At 48.0% G+C, this 4,903-nt stretch overlaps 1 long non-coding RNA gene across 1 annotated transcript; it reads left to right on the top strand.

The window, feature by feature from the left end:
* Positions 1-400: 400 nt before the first annotated feature.
* On the top strand, positions 401-3,825 carry LOC134474797 (uncharacterized). The gene is made up of 3 exons (XR_010045642.1): positions 401-1,618; positions 2,541-2,675; positions 2,770-3,825. It is a non-coding gene; the product is annotated as an uncharacterized LOC134474797 (long non-coding RNA).
* Positions 3,826-4,903: the final 1,078 nt, after the last annotated feature.

Raw genomic sequence — 4,903 nt, 5'->3', positions numbered from 1 at the left:
GAAGATTAATTAGCTAGAGATTCCTAAAGGACGGATTTGAGGCCATCAAAGGCTTACAAAATAGAGAGCATGGTGGAAACTTCTCTTTAGAAGAGCTGGGAATGGTTTTGGGGACTCAGAATGAGCAAAGTTTGCTTCGGTTTTTCTTTCTTTAAGAAAATAAAGGTTCCTGAAAGCACACAAATATTTAACTTGTACTGCATTTTATTAGCCTTCTCTTTGAAGGACTCCCATTTAAAAATTCTCTCTACTGCAGTGCATAAACACACAGAAGACGTGTTTTATCTGAGACCACACGCAGAGGCCTTTCGGTATTTAGCAGGGAAAAAACGTCCTTGGAGGCTCAAGCCTGGTCTCCCTCTGCACCTCCCCGCTGGACTCCCCGGATATGTAAAGGGTCATCCTGCAAACAGGGCTGGGTACCACGTGCAGTTCCAGTATATGCAGAGGGCAGTGCCGGCTTGGGGACTCAGCTCACCTGTGCACTGCTTGACCTGCAACTGCAAGGAACTCTGCTTCCTTTGCCTTTAAAAAAAATCATCATAACTTTTATATTTTGATCTGATACCTACATATATTTGGTAGCAATTTTAGAAAATACGCAAATTTTAAATTTCTGTCAATTGAACGGAGATAACTGTTATTAGCATGTTGTTGTTTAATCTGTCCTTCCAACCTTATTCGAATCAGAAAAATACTTTTCGACATAAATTACATCTCACCGTTCATGCTATTTTTTAAATGTTCCTCCCCTCTTTTGCCCTTCCGCGATCCTCACCTAGAAGGCAGAGAAGAAAATAACTCTGCTCTGAGTGAGGCAGGCCTTGGAAGGGTTCTGATAACAAACGCCTGTCACATTTCACCAGTGGGAGCCACATATCGGAATTAGGAGAGCTGGGTAAACCTCTCCCGGCCCTCACCAGATACCCAAGATCCTGGGTCCCGAGATCCAGGAAGGAGGATTTCTTAGTTATGTTTTTTTTCTTTTCAGTGCTTTTAATAAAGCATTTCATGCTTTTTCACAATTGTTCCTTGTTCTTAGCCCCCCCCCCAAATTGATCAATAACCTATTGCCCTTTATTTCATTAAACAGGTTCATTTTTTAAAATGGAGCTGATGTGTTCATTCAGACAACACGAGTCCAGATGAAGTCTGTCCAGACCAGTGTTGTCTGTCTAGACCTGGTCCACAAACCTGGCTGAGCCTCAGTCTCCCCATTGTAGAGACACTTGGGCACCTGTTTCCCAGTGTTCTCGGGCAGTTCCTGGGGAGCCTGGTGAGATGCACTGGGTGACACCCAGCCTTAAGAATGAGGCTGAGGAGACATCCTGTGCAGACACCAGTGTGGCGAGGCGGCTGCGCTCACAGATGACCCTGCCACACCTCTCACCGCCAGGCTGTGGAGGGGTGGGCTGGGGAGCTCGTGAACCGAAGGACCTGTCGGCCTCTCAAACCCAGGAGACCTGCATGCGCCTCAGCTAGCTGCCGGTGATCAAAATTTGAAGCAAAAAACAGGAATCACTTTAGCTGGGCATGGTGGTGCATGCCTGTAATCCCAGCCCTGGGAAAGCTGTGGCAGGAGGATCACTGGGATTTCAAGGCCAGCCTGTGTTACACGGTGAGTGGAAGACAGCCTGAACTACACAGAGACCCTGTTTTCAAACAAAAAACAAAAGCCACTGAATCACTCTTCCCAGAACCTCCCCAGAATTGGGGAATTTTTCCTCCTCTTCCTTTCTCCTCACCCCCTTCTCTCTGTTGTTTCCACCTTCCTTCAACATCCCTCCCCCTACAGCCCACGCCCCTGTATGGTAAACAAACTGCATGTAACATTAATGCCTCGTTGTTATTCTTTGGTGCAGATTTCATTAGTGTTTGCCTTCCCCTTCATGCACTGTATGAACAGTAAGCCAATCAAAAATGGAGCACTGCTAATTGCCAGACCCTGAGCTCAGCACTTTAAATTCATTGCCTCATTTATTCCAGATGGTAACCATTACAGCTCAGAATGCTTCACCACTGTGATGACTTACTGCTCCTGTCAATCCCTTCTTCCCTGGTGTCTCAGGGTTCTGGCCTCCTGCCCTTTGCTCCTCTAAGTCTATAGATTCTGAAAACACCACTGGTCTGCCCTCTGTCACCTCCACCCTTGGGGTAGTGGCTGCATAGTGCAGTTTTATCTTCTGTGTTCATTCAGTGGGACCCCGTTGCTTTTGCAGTTCTCTGGTACCAATTCTTTTCCCTTTTAATGTAGTACAAGGCTTGAACCCAGAACCTTTGCACTGAGCTACATCCCACCGCACTTCCTTTTTAATTTTTGTTTTGAGCCAGCTCTCATTAAATCACTGAGTTGTCCAGACTGGGTGCAAACTCCCTGTCCTTTGCCTCAGCCTCTGTCATGCCAAGTCCTCAGGTCCTGATTTACTTCTTTCCATGACTGTCAGTGAAGGTGTGGAAAGGCTAAAATTCATGAGCTGTGGTACCACTGGTAATCCATTCACAGAGACAAACTCAAGACCTCCTTCCCTGCCTCTCCACAGCAGGCAACACTCCTGTTTCAGGCTTAGATTTCCAACATGAGGACTTTGGAGGAGACTCACTCAAACCACTGCGGCACGGAACAGTGCTGAGTGAAAGGACCGCCCTCAAAGGCGTGGGAAGACACAGGGTGGCAGGTAAGGGTGTGCAGTGACACGGGCTCTGCTTTGCTTCTCTTTTTCTCTCTCCCTGACAGTGGCTCTCATTCTCTCTCACTCTGCTCCTACGCAGCCTCTGAACAGGGACTTGAACGTACTGAGTTAAACATGCACTTGCTGGACCTGGGTCTCACCCCACAGCTCCCCTCCTTCTGGATCCCTGGCTTCTAGGAAAATGGTGAATCTGAAGCAGGCCAGATCTACTCCCCTGGCTGTGCTGGGGAAGCCAGCGGAAGCTCGAAGCTGCCTCTCTTAGCTGCCTGCACCAGCAGCCCTTACGGCTTCAGAGCACTGGGCTCAGTGGCTCTCAGCCTGCCAGGCACTGTTCCAGCTGACACTTGGGCACCACATGAGGGTCGGCTCAGATGAAAGCCGAAAGCTGCCTCTTCAGATTTGAACCTGGTGATGCTCACAGATCTCTCCAGTTCCCTGTGTGTTTGTTTGCGTTTTTCATCACACCACAGAGCAGCTGCTCAGAGGGCTGCCACCTTCCTCCTGCTCACATCCACACAGATGCGTGGAGCAGCTACCAACCTCGGCCTGGGTCTTGGTGATACCTGATGCCTTGGCCGGCTCTTAGCTCTTTGACTGGATTGACTTGTAAAGTTTAAGTCCAAGTGCAAGTGCAACCTGTTACTGTCCTCTGCGGAGAGGAGGAACTGCTGAGCCGCCTGTAGAGGCTTCTTTCTCACGTTGTCTGAGGCACAACCCTGTTTCCACCATGTAAACTATGCCATGATCTGAGCTTGCCATTCAGTACTGCATTCGGATTGGGGCCTCTTGGCAGAAATGCTGCGCAGAAGCTGAAAGAGTTTTGCTCTAGAATAAATTACAGGACATTATGGCGGTGGTTCAACATGGAAGGTCAAATCGAGGATGCTTACCCTGATGGCCGCTTCCTCCGTTTTCTCTGATTACAACTTCCTCCTTCCTTTCCCTATGCGTGTGAAGAAATTTCCAATCAACTCCTCACACATCATCAATGCCCACCCCAAGCACCACATCCGGTCAAAGGTCACGTACATCCCACACCCCCACATTTGGTCAGAGGCAAAAGCTAAACCCTTGCTGGTTGTTGGCTCTTCTCCACACCCTTTAAATAAAAAGGCCACTATCATTTTTTTCTTTTTTTTTGTATTCTGCTCTTTTATTGCCCCAGAAAATTCTAACAGAAGCCATGTAGCTGCTCATGCTCTGCTCCAGCAGGAGAAACTTTGGAAAAATTAATTTTTAAAATTTCTGTTTGTAGTTCTCCTTCCCTTCCCCACTTGAGTAGGTAGAAGGCTTTGGCTTCCTTATCTTGGGGAGTTTTGTGGCGATTCGTCAGTTAATTAATCTAGAACTATGTGGTCGGTGTTCCAGGTACATGGTTACTAGAACGATATGCATTTTAGCTTTTTTTTTTTTTTTTTTTTTTTTAGCACAACAGAACCCTTAGGAAGTGTGGCCTAAAGGGAGGAACTAGATTGCTGGCAGGTGCACCCTTGAAAGTTACACTGGGACCAACATTTTCAATTTAGAGTACATGATCCAGTCCATCCTGACTCCAGTACATGAGACCTGTTTTTCTCACTTCTGTCCGTCTACAAGGCCAGCCCTAGTCCGAACTGGGAAATGAAATGGTGAGGCTTTGGAGATCTCAGTGGGCCCCTCTGTGCACCCTTGTGGACCTCACAACCCTTATGTCCTGCCCCTCCTTCAGAGCCCTCTCCTCAGACACATCACACATGAGTCCCCCACCTTCCAGCTGTCCCAGGCCAGGCCATGCCCTCTCACAGGCCTGAGCAAAGCAGAGGACACTTCCTGTGGGTGGCTGTTTCCTAGCCTGGGTTATTTACTCCTCATTTCCCCATCCTTCTGCTCAGCTAAGGTTCTATCATGAGCCCTTTGGCATTTAGTGCTGGGGGATCTAACCCGCTCTAACCTTGGCAGTGGCATCACTGAGGTCCTCTGTGTGACTCCTGTGGAGTGAGGACAACTGGGGAGCACAGAGAGAGGAGGTACCCAGGCAGCAGAATGCTGGCTCGCTACTGCTACAGACAGGGCAAGGAGCCACACATAAGTTGTGGTCATGGAAACTTGAGGTTCAGACCTGCTCTCATGGAGAAAAGCCACATAATGATTTTTAAAAGGTGAAAGTAAGTTTGTTATAAAAACACAGCAGATATGAACATAGTCAAATAATGTATTACCACATTAAGACAGGG

The sequence above is a fragment of the Cavia porcellus genome, unplaced genomic scaffold (assembly GCF_034190915.1).
Source record: "Cavia porcellus strain 051 isolate PalLab524CR breed Dunkin Hartley unplaced genomic scaffold, mCavPor4.1 scaffold_38, whole genome shotgun sequence".
NCBI lineage: Eukaryota > Metazoa > Chordata > Mammalia > Rodentia > Caviidae > Cavia > Cavia porcellus.
Note: the sequence above shows the minus strand (reverse complement) of the source record. Positions and strands in the feature narration are given on the sequence as shown.